The following is a 10,767-nucleotide window of genomic DNA, read 5'->3' on the forward strand; positions in this document are numbered from 1 at the left end:
CAGCTGCAGTGGAGAAGCCAAGCCTCTTCAGTCTTCAGTCATCTTCAATCTTTGCTCTGCGCCTGCATATGCAAATTAACCGCCATCTTTGGTGGGTTAATTTGCATACTCATCCTGATTGGCTGGTGGGTGTAGCAGAATGACACAATTTGCATGTTTCTCTTTTATTAGTGTCAATTCTTCTATTTCACATGCCCCAACAATAACTAAGTAGATAAACATCAGAAGACCCAAATTAGTAACTAAAATTTATTCAATCTCAGTCTTTATTTCATTTGGTTTGCCAATTAACTAGTAGTGTCCATCACCATATATTTCACATATGGACAAGGAAGGAAATTCTAGGTAAAAAGAATAGCTATATGGGTGCAGTCATGCAAAGGTACAGTATATGATTTTTTTCTTTGTTGTTTTTAAAAATACATATATTTTTATTGATTTCAGAGATGAAAGCAGAGAGAGAGAGACATCAATGATGAGAGAGAATCATTGGTTGGCTGCCTCCTGTAGGTCCCACACCAGGAATCAAACCTGCAATCTAGGCATGTGCCCTGACCAGAAATCAAACCGTGACCTCCTGGTTCATAGGTCAATGTTCAACCACTGAGCCGCACCAGCCGGGTGACAGTATATGATTTGAGATAATTTTGGGGAGCAATCAAAACCAGACACAATAAAAGGATAAAAAAGAGAAAGATGTGCTTCTGTCACTGTAAGGTCAATGAAATCATCAGTGGTCTCCTAGGAACTTAGTTGGACATCTACCCCAGCTACAGAGGCTATTTTTATCCAAATAAAATGAAATTAAGTTATAATCCCTTCTGATTTCATCTTCCTTTGCCTTTAGGGTAGATATGTCCCTCTGCCTTACTAATCCACATTTTTTATTCCAACTCCAATGACTTTCTCTAGGACCTTTGTGTACTAAATACACTTTCCTCCTTTTCCTCTGTTTTATATAGAGAGCTTATGGGTCTTTCGAGTCAGAAAGATATGTCTGTTTTATTTGCCAAAGTAACAGCTGTGTGATCTTGGGAAAATTACCTTCTTTGAGCCTTGCTGTGCCATTAAATGAAACAAATAACTCGAGGCCCTAGCACTGTGTCTGGAACAAAGTAAGCTTTCAATCATGGTAGTTATTCTATCCTCTTGTCTCTAGGTGTGTTGTCTCCTGCACAGTTTATAAACCTGCTCAGCTTTCTTATTTCTGGTGCATGCGTGCACACAGGTGCACACACACACGCACACGCACACGCACACGCGTGCACACTTTTCCTCAACTCTGTTACATGCCTAAACTTCCCACAACCCTTCACTGCCAAAGGAAGAAGAGACTGCTGGGGCTCACTCAACGTCTCACTGCCCACTCACTGCTGACCACCAGGCACCATGAATTCTACTCTTGCCTCTCTTCTGAATCTGTTTCAGAAACGTGTGGGTTTTTTTTAGATGAGTTGTCTTACATTTAATCGATCAATATTACAAAGTGTTCATGCTACATACAACCTCATAACATCCCGGGGTGTGGGTGCCTATAAAAGGGGGGACTTCCGACCTCTGTCATACAGGGGGGCTCGCCGGCCTGGCCTCCTGCGAGGTCAGGGGCTGTGGAGGCTTGACCTGCAAGCTTCCGAGTGCTGAGCACGGAGCCCGGCTCTTCCAGGCCTTCCCGTGAGCTGCGCGTGAACCTGCGTGGCAGGTGGGACTTTGCAGGCATGGCCGTGAGCAGGCCACACGCCACGAGAGAGTTGACTCAGGGGCGCGGGGCCCGGCCTGGGCTCAGGCGTGTAGGGGGGCCCGCTGCCTTGGAGCCAGAGGCGCACCGAGCTGAGGGAGGAGAACGAGAAGTATCCCCCGTGGGTAGCACAGAACATGAGTGACTGGGGAGGGAGGGACACAGAGAGAGCGCGGCCACAAACCAGCAGGCAGCTCAGAGAACCAGGGACAGGTAGGGCCTGGGCACTTGGAGCCGCGCTCTCTCGGGGCCAATCTGCTGGGGAGGCCGAGGGGGCTGCAGGCAGGTTCCCGCGGGCCCTGGGCGGGCTCATCCCCTGCCGTAGGCTCCCTCTGGCGGGGGTGGCAGACAGAACAACAGGGCTGGTAAAAAGGTGAACAGAAGGATGGACATCTTCACTGCAGGCCAGAGGGACTGCGGCTCAGGGGACAGGGACCGCAGGACCACATGGCTTGTGCTACGGGTCTGGCAGCTGCTGAAGGCCCATGTTCTCAATGTGGTACACGATGCACCAGAAACTGGAGTTGGAAGCGCGGTACCGCCTGCCAGGATAGAGCTGCCACATGAGAGGCAGCATGCTGGGGGCAGCTGGCTGTGCTGCACAGCCTCTCCTCGGGGGATGTCTATCTGACGCATGAGGACTTGGAGGCTGCTTTCTGTCTCGATGATGATGGGCAGCCAGGTGCGATCATTCTCGTCCACATACACGTTGGGCCGCCAGATCCACAGGTGGTCGGGGTGCAGGCTCCTGCACACGGTGAACGGGCACTCACTCAAGGCAGTTCCGCCGCTCATGGCACCTCCGCGGTCTAGGGAGCGGGAGCAGGCGCAGGAGCGCAGCCTCGCAATTAATCAATTGCCAAATCCAGCCTTTTCCCCTCAGTTTTTAACCACTTAACCTGTATTCAGCTTTTAGCACCATTGACCATCTCATGCTCTGGAAAGTTTCTCTTCTCTGGTCTCCAGTACAACTGGAGGAACCCCTAGTCCTCCTTCTACCTTCTCTGGCCCTGCAATGACCACTGCCCCTCCCTGCTTCTTCCCATGAGTAGCTTTGCCCACTCAAGTGGAGATGAAAGAGTCAAGGGATAAAACTACAGTGGCTCCAACCGGAGACCTCAAGAAGTAGTGCCACACTGGCAGGGATTAGCTTCTTCAGAAAAGTCTTACTAGTAAACTCAGTGTTGCTCCCTAACCAACAAAAACTGAGGTGATCTTTAACTGCTTCACACCCCAGCAACACAGAACAAAGTGAGGGAAGGCTAGAAAATGTACCCAGGGCTTTACAGTGAGCACTTTAGGGAATATCCTCCCTTGTCTTGTTTTCCTACCCAGATCTATGCAGAAGCTGGCAGGAACAGGAAGATCTAAAACGACACACGTAACTGCTCAGCACTGTGTATGTCAAGTCTGAGCTCCAATCAGTTACATGTAGCTTGAGCTTTTTCTACAATTATTTTTAAAATCCTTAATACCAACAACAGACATCAAGAAATGGTGCAGAATCAAATCATGATACTTTTCTGAAACTTTACCTATACCACCTTTTGCAAGAATAATAATAATAAAAAAATCATGGTGTATATTACCATGGTTTGTCATATACGTTTTGGCTAACAGCATACGCCCACAGTAAAATTGCCTTGGTTCAGATTCCACTTCGACCACTTATTGGCTGTGTGAAGCTTGGAAAAGTATTTCATCTCTCTTAAAATTCTGTTTTGCTAATCCATTAGTCAGAGGGAAATAATGATACTTTGTTCATAGGGATTTTGAAAAGATTAAATGAGAAAATATACATAAAGTACTAAGCACAGTGCAGGCCAAGTGGTTTGCATTCAAAATATGTTATGTAAATATTTATTTTGTGATATTTCCAGATTTACCGCCTCTGTTTTCTAGAAATTCTGCTTTAATTATTTATAAATAAACGAACGTGTGTGTGTGTGTGTGTGTGTGTGTGTGTAAAGCTAAATTGGGGCTAGAGAAGGGGAACTTGGCTGTAAGAAGACAGATTCACACCTGGTGATGGTTTTTATAAGGCTTCATTCTCCGCCCATTCACTACCTCCTCCAGAAAAGACAGAGAGAGGACTTCAGCTCCTGACCTGGGGAAGGAAGAAAAGTGGCAAGTATCCTATATCAAAGGGGTGGGAGTGAGGTAGAGTTGCTATTTCAAATGTTTTTTCCACAGAGTAACATTTTACTATTGTATTATGATTATAAAAGAATAATTCTGATTCTTAAAGTTGGAAAAAATACCAACACATATAAAGAAGAGAACAAAATTAACCACGATCTCACAACTCAAAGGTAACTTCCATTAATATTTCAAAGCAATTGCTTTACTCATTTCCTGTGCATCTATTTGCACATCTATAATTAACATAATATATATAGTTTTGTCTACCTTCCCAATTGTTCTATTATGAGCATTTTTCAAAGTCACTGAAATGTCTTCAAAACATTCTTTCTAATGACTACAAAATTGTCCTCTGGATGAATGTACTACAATTTATATATTATATTAATAACTCTTATTATTTTCTAATCACAAAATAATTGAATGTCCATTTATAAAATTGGAAAATACAATATATAAATCACTCATAATCTTATTCTCAGATTATTACCACTGTTTATATTTTGATATATTTCCTTCCATGGCTAGCTATTCCATACTTAAAATAATTAAGATCATATATTACAAGTATTTTGCTATGTCATTAAAAAATGCTTTCAAAACAATTTTTAGTGCCTGTAAAATGTTAAGTGATATATGTGTGATCTCACTTTCTTACTGGTAGGGAGGAAAGAAATTTCTAGTGAATAAGGACAGAAAATGTCCAGAAAGAGAGGGAAAGGTTTGCATCAAGCCGTGCCCCTAAGTCAAGAGGTTCTTTAGAAACAGCCCAGGCTTGCTTGGCAAGCAAGTCCATGAGGTTCTTTACAAAAGCCAGATCACCAAACTCAGGGAGGGGAACTGTTTGAGTTAGAACTCCTTCAGTTACAAGTGACAGAGCCCTTTCTCAAGCAAGCTTAAGGAAAACTCAACAACAGGGAAAAAAGTTACAAATAGAGATAAGAAGGAAAGAAGGGAAGGAGGGAGAGAAAAAAGGGAGACATTTATTAACTAAGGTAAAAAAAAAAAGTTTCATCATTACGGGATCCAGAGGCTCAAACAATGCCTTTAGGGCTTTCTTATTTGTCATCTCTCATCCCTATTCATCTGTGTTGGCATCATTCTCTCCAATATGGACAATATGGACATTTTCTTGAAAGAAAGGCGGTCGGATGACTCCGGCTTAAAGTTTGTTTGTAAATAAGCTAGCGCGCACGTGTGTGTGTGTGTGTGTGTGTGTGTGTGTGTGTGTGTGTATAAGATGGCAGAGTTACCGCTGGTGAAGGTTTTGCACAGAAAAATGGACACCCATTCACTACCTGGTGAAAGTTTTGACAAGGCATCAGTCTCTGCCCAGAATAGAAATGGATCCCCATTCACTACCTTCTCCAGAAAAGACAGAGTGGACTTCAGCCTCTGATCTGAGGAAAGAAGGAAAGGTGTCAGCATCCTATATCAAAGGAGTGGGAGTGAGGTAGAGTAGTCTGTTTTCCCCACACACAAGTCAGAGGGAAGGAATAACACATCCCAGAGGAGCCTACAAACTCTGCTCTGTGGGAAGGAGGGCTGGGGTGGGAGATGGGCCGAGAGTTCTCCAGAACCCTAGAGCAGCCTGGCAGAGCTGGCAGTTAGAGGTGGGTGTCCTGACAGTCCCCTACAGCTGGGAAAAGAGCATGGGGGAAAGGAGGAGGTAAAGAGGGACCATGGACCAAAGTGTGTAGGAGAGATTTTCAGGGCCACTATGAATACCGAGCTTTGACTGAAAGAACTATGGCCAAGGAGGATTTCTGGGATGCTTTCTGTAAGGTGCCATGAGTCTAGTCTGTACTTTAGAAACACCAAGAACAAAGATATGAATTAATCTTCAAGGCTTCCAAAGACAGACTTATGTTTCTTTTTCAAAGTGACTCTGTACAGAGACTGAGCCACATGAAACCTGGAAATAACTTTTAAAAGTAACCAAAATGTGAACCACCATGTTCTCCTTAGAAAGATGCACTCAGTCTGTTTCACACAAGATCTATAGAATTTATTCACTCCATTTCTCCCCCTCTGGTCCTCCACCCAAATGTTTAATATCTTTTTATTTTATGATTGGATTAACTCAGCATGTAGTTGTGAAGAAGGTATTCTAAAGTTCTTGTGGTTTCCCTCTGCTCTGAAATGTCCTTTCCTCATCTTACCATGTTCTCCTAAGTGATTATAGGTTACTAGAGGCCTGGTGCATGAAAATTCCGTGCATTTGCGGGGGCAAGGGGGTGGTGGTGGTCCCTCAGCCTGGCCTGCGCCCTCTCACAGTCTGGGAGCCCTCGGGGATGTCCTACTGACGGCTTAAGCCCACTAGTGGGCCTAGGCCACAGTCTGGCCTCCCTCTGTGGGAGGTGACTGGGCAGGCGATCAAGGGACACCGCTGCCCCCATCACCCTGCTGTTGCCGCCACCGCTGGCCTCCCTCTGTGGGAGGCAACTGTGTGGCCAATCAAGGATGGTGCACTGCCGCCCCCATCACCCTGCTGTTGCTGCCACCGCTGGCCTCCCTCTGTGGGAAGCAACTGGGTGGCCAATCAAGGATGGTGCAGCGCCTTGGCTGCTCACTGGCCCCGCCCTCCCGCTGACTGGTCTGTCCACTGTTCGGTCGATTTGCATATTATGCTTTTATTATATAAGATTATTGTGGTGAGTTCTTGCTTTACTTGTACAGCCAGGATTAAGAAACACTGATCTAATCTACCTATCCCTCCAGCTACCTCCTTTTGTCTTCATTCACTGTCAAACTTGACTTGCTGCCTCCTTTCTCTGAACCCCCATTCATACCTCTACCAGTATAATCTGTCTCTTGCACCCTTCACTCCCCCCCTGCCTTCCAATGCATCAAGGTCACTGAAGATCTCATTGCTAAATCCCACTTTCTTGACTTGGCAGTGTTGACCCTTTTGACCATCCCTTCTTTCTTGAAGCCTTCTGTTCCTTTGGCTCCCAGCACTGCCTTCTCCTAGCTTTCTCCTTATCCCCCTCACCCTCACCTTTCCCTAGGCTTCCTCTCCTTGGTTCCATCCTTATTCTTCTGTCTGACCAATCTTGTTGGGAAATCTTATTTACCCTCTTGCCTTCCACTGCTATCCAAATGTTGAATTTGCACAAAGAGCCTAGACAGTTTTCCTAGACACCTCTATATCCCACTGCCTCCTGCACAGCTCCTATCAGATCTCTCAATAGCACCCTCAAATTCATTGCGAAGGTTTAACTCCTTATCTCACTCCACAGTCCCAAACATGTTTTTTCTTCATTGTTTCCTATTTCAATTTACATCTAGTTGCTTGAGTAACTTGAGCATTATTATCTTTGCTCTCGCAAACCTTCCATTCAGTTAATCAAGTCCAATTTGTCTTATCTCCTAAGTAATTTTAATTTAGTTTTCCTTTTAAATGTTACCCCTCTAGGGGTCCTTCCCTGATCCCTAGAGGAGGTATGGCTTCCTGCTACATGCTTTGAGAGCAATGCTTGTCCTAGCACACTCATCACAATCTATAATAATTGCTTAATGTCTTACTTCCCCTGAAAGTAAGGTGCTAGGAACTTGGAGCAACACAGTCTTTATCCTTAAGGATCTTAAAGTCTAGAGAAGAATATTGGTAATTGTAATAGAGACAGAAAAATGAACAGGGATGAGTAAAGCTCTCACTATTCTGTGAAAGGATTGCTGGAGCAGTGACTAATTGTAGATGGCATGAGAGGACAAGCTGAAGAAGTGTTGAGGAGTAAGTGGATTCTCCCTATGTTGTCTTCTACCTTATAAATAAGTAGGTCTGCTGAGGCGACTCCATGTGAATTCTTTTGGGGAGAATATAATACATTTCATGTGTCTTCATTTATAAATACTGACTCTACTAGTTGACAATACTGTATTGTATATTTGAAAGTTGTTGAGAGAGTAGATCCTAAAAGTTCCACCATAAGAAAAAAAAAAGAAACTATATGTGGTGATGGATGACTTATTGTGGTGATCATTTTGCAATATGTACATATAGTAAATCATTATGCTGTATGCCTAACATTAATATGCTTAACAATATTATATGTTAATTATATCTCAATTTTAAAAAAAGAAATAGAAGAAAAAAAGAAATGCCTACTCTTAATTCTGGAGGCCCTTAGACCTAAATAAAATCTGAAAAAATCTAAGCATTTTAATTCTATAAACTAGTCTGAAATAAAAAGTCTTTGCACTTCTGGTACAAGATCCATTATGTGTTTATGAATACTATTTGCATATTAAATATTTGAAAATGTATTATCATTTATTGTATAGTACTTGCCCCCAAATTCTACTCACTTTCCTTTCTTATAGAGAATCATACAGCTGTTAGTTAAGTTAAGGAAGCCTACTCTTTGGTCTCTTGCACAGGACATCATGGTCCCTACTCATGGAGAGAAGATCAACTTTGGTGATGATGATGCTGGTTGAAATTCTGTGGCTTTTCAGAGGCTTGTTTTCAAAGGGGACAATGGGGAAAAAAGGTAAAGTTCTAAAAGCTGTTTTTCTTACACTTTTATTAAACTACCGTTTCCGAAATTTAAGAAAAGTTCCATTACCAGTTCTAAGAAAGGCTATTTTTCCATAGAACTCCTGTGTGGGCTTTTAGGAATTGCTGGGATTAATAATTTGTCTCAGCGCCAACCCCCTGGCTTCAATTTCCTTTGCCCATCTGCACACTTTGCATGCATAGGGCTGTTGGTGTGCATATGTATCTAGGCCTTTGCATATGGAATGAGGGCGCTTTCAAAAGCAGGCCCATAAAAGTTTTAAAGGAGGCAGTGAGTACTTGGAGGGGGTCCAGGCGCACACTGCAGATGCTCGGCTGCGATGGGGGTGGGGGAGGTCACAGCTCTGATCAGGCTGCCTTTGCGCAGATCCCCCACACTCTTGAATGGATGGCACTGGCTCTGTGCATTTACTACTTATTAGGGGCTTTCACACGGCACTAAGTATGAAATTCATGGAGGAAAATGCAAAGCAATTTTTAATGAATACAGAATAATGCCTGTTCTCCTTTGTTTGCAACTTGGAGAAAAAAAAAAAAAGGTAAGGGTAAACCCAGTGTCAGTATTTAATCATAATGAAGAATAAGAATAGTGATCATCAAACTCTCTAACTTGCTATGAAAGAGGAATCAAATAATAATAGGCCAGCTATGATCTTGGGGATGTCTTAATCTTTTTCACTTAGTGCCACAGAAAGCCAATTGTCTAGTGAAAGTAATGGTTTATGTGGATTTCAGTCATGATGCTGCCTGAGGAGGCTGCTAGATGAGAAGGGGGAATGGAAGGAAGTACTTGATCTGAGAAAGAAGAATATTTAAAACATTAGGTTGAGACAATTGGGGAACATTTGGAATGTGTAATTTTGAAATCAGGATTTTTTTACACTTAAGTTTGTATTGATAAGTCAAAGTTTACAATAAAAGTTGTGATAAAGAACCAAATAACCAGCACCTGCCCCTGATTGGTTTAACCCTGAGCTGCAGCCACAAGCAGTTGTATTTGGGGATAGTGGCTGACAGCACAGGTCAGGCCTGAGAGCTAAAGGAAGGGGACAGAACTGTAATTTACTTTTGAATGAAGATTTTTGTTTCATTCATCATGTACTCCACTGTGCCTAGCACAGCTCCTTGTATACATTTGGAACTCAAAAATATCTTTTGAGCTGAAACAATTGGCTGCGAACTTGACAAACACAATAAGGGCAGGGGTTTAGGGAAGTGACAATACTTAAGTTAGCCTGTGCAGTTGAGAGAGAATGGCCTCAAAGAGTTTAGAGACTGACCCCTGAGGGAGCCTTGTAACATATCTTTTGATGGGATGAAAACACAAATGCCTTGATTCTCACACAATGCAATGAGAAACAAACATGACCTAAACCATTTACCAGGAAAGGTGGAGTTTTCTTAGGAAGAACAATTGCGGATCGTCATGTTATCCATGTATACACAAATTTGTTCCAGGTGTGGACATTCTACTTAGAACATGTCTCTTTGGACCTTCACTGAGGCATGGCCAGCTGGGAACCCAGGGAGTGGCTGTCCTGCCTGGGTGCTTTCTTCAGCGTGTGGATTTCTCAAATAAACGTACTACAGATTTTTCATAAAGTACTATGTTGACTTGAGAGTTGTTAAGACTATGGTGAAACAACTTTAGAGAAAGCACATTGAAAGCAAGAGACAATCTCTACAGGAGTGGGCAAAAGTCTGTTTACAGCTGTGAGTATGCGAAACAGAGTTTATTCTTGTATTATTATTATTATTATTTATTAATTATTGTATTATTTTCCATATGAACAACTGTAAACCCACTTTTGCCCACCCTTGTATATAGTAATATTGTACATGAATATCAAATTAATGTAAAAACACTAAATTTTCTCTCTTTTTTTTTTTTGTCTAAGACTTCCAAGCATATGGGCAATATATGTGCTTATCTAATCTAATAAAAGAGAAACATGCAAATTGACCGTAACTTCGCTATGCCCCAAACCATGCCCACCAACCAATCAGAGTGACTATATGCAAATTAACCCAACCAAGATGGCGGCTGGCAGCCATGAGCTAGAGTAAGCAGGAGGCTTGATTGCCCCAGCAGTGGAGGAAGCCAAGCTTCCTGCCTGTGCTGGCCAGCCGTAGCCTCTGCTGAAGGCAACAAAGTTTCAATTATAGAAGACAAATAAATCCCAGATACCTGCTTCCAACCAGCCTCCACTGGGAGCTTGGATGGCTGGGGGCCATGGCCAGTCTGCAAACAGCCATCAGCCCCTCACCCAGGCTGGCCAGGTACCCCAACGGCGACCCCCACCCTGAAGGGGCTGTGGCCAGCCTGCAAACAGTCATTAGCCCCTCACCCAGGCTGGCCACACCCTCA

The 10,767-nt window shown here is 43.3% G+C and overlaps 1 protein-coding gene across 1 annotated transcript in view; it reads right to left on the reverse strand.

Annotated features, from left to right (window-relative positions):
- The window catches only part of SSR3 (signal sequence receptor, gamma (translocon-associated protein gamma)), a 24,636-nt gene extending 22,750 nt beyond the window's left edge, over positions 1-1,886 (reverse strand). Inside the window, exon 1 of the mRNA XM_014546236.1 lies at positions 1,882-1,886. The gene's annotated coding sequence lies outside the window, so the exon portion shown is untranslated. The remainder of the gene's footprint in view (positions 1-1,881) is intronic.
- Positions 1,887-10,767: the final 8,881 nt, after the last annotated feature.

This window comes from Myotis brandtii, unplaced genomic scaffold, assembly GCF_000412655.1.
Source record: "Myotis brandtii unplaced genomic scaffold, ASM41265v1 scaffold436, whole genome shotgun sequence".
NCBI lineage: Eukaryota > Metazoa > Chordata > Mammalia > Chiroptera > Vespertilionidae > Myotis > Myotis brandtii.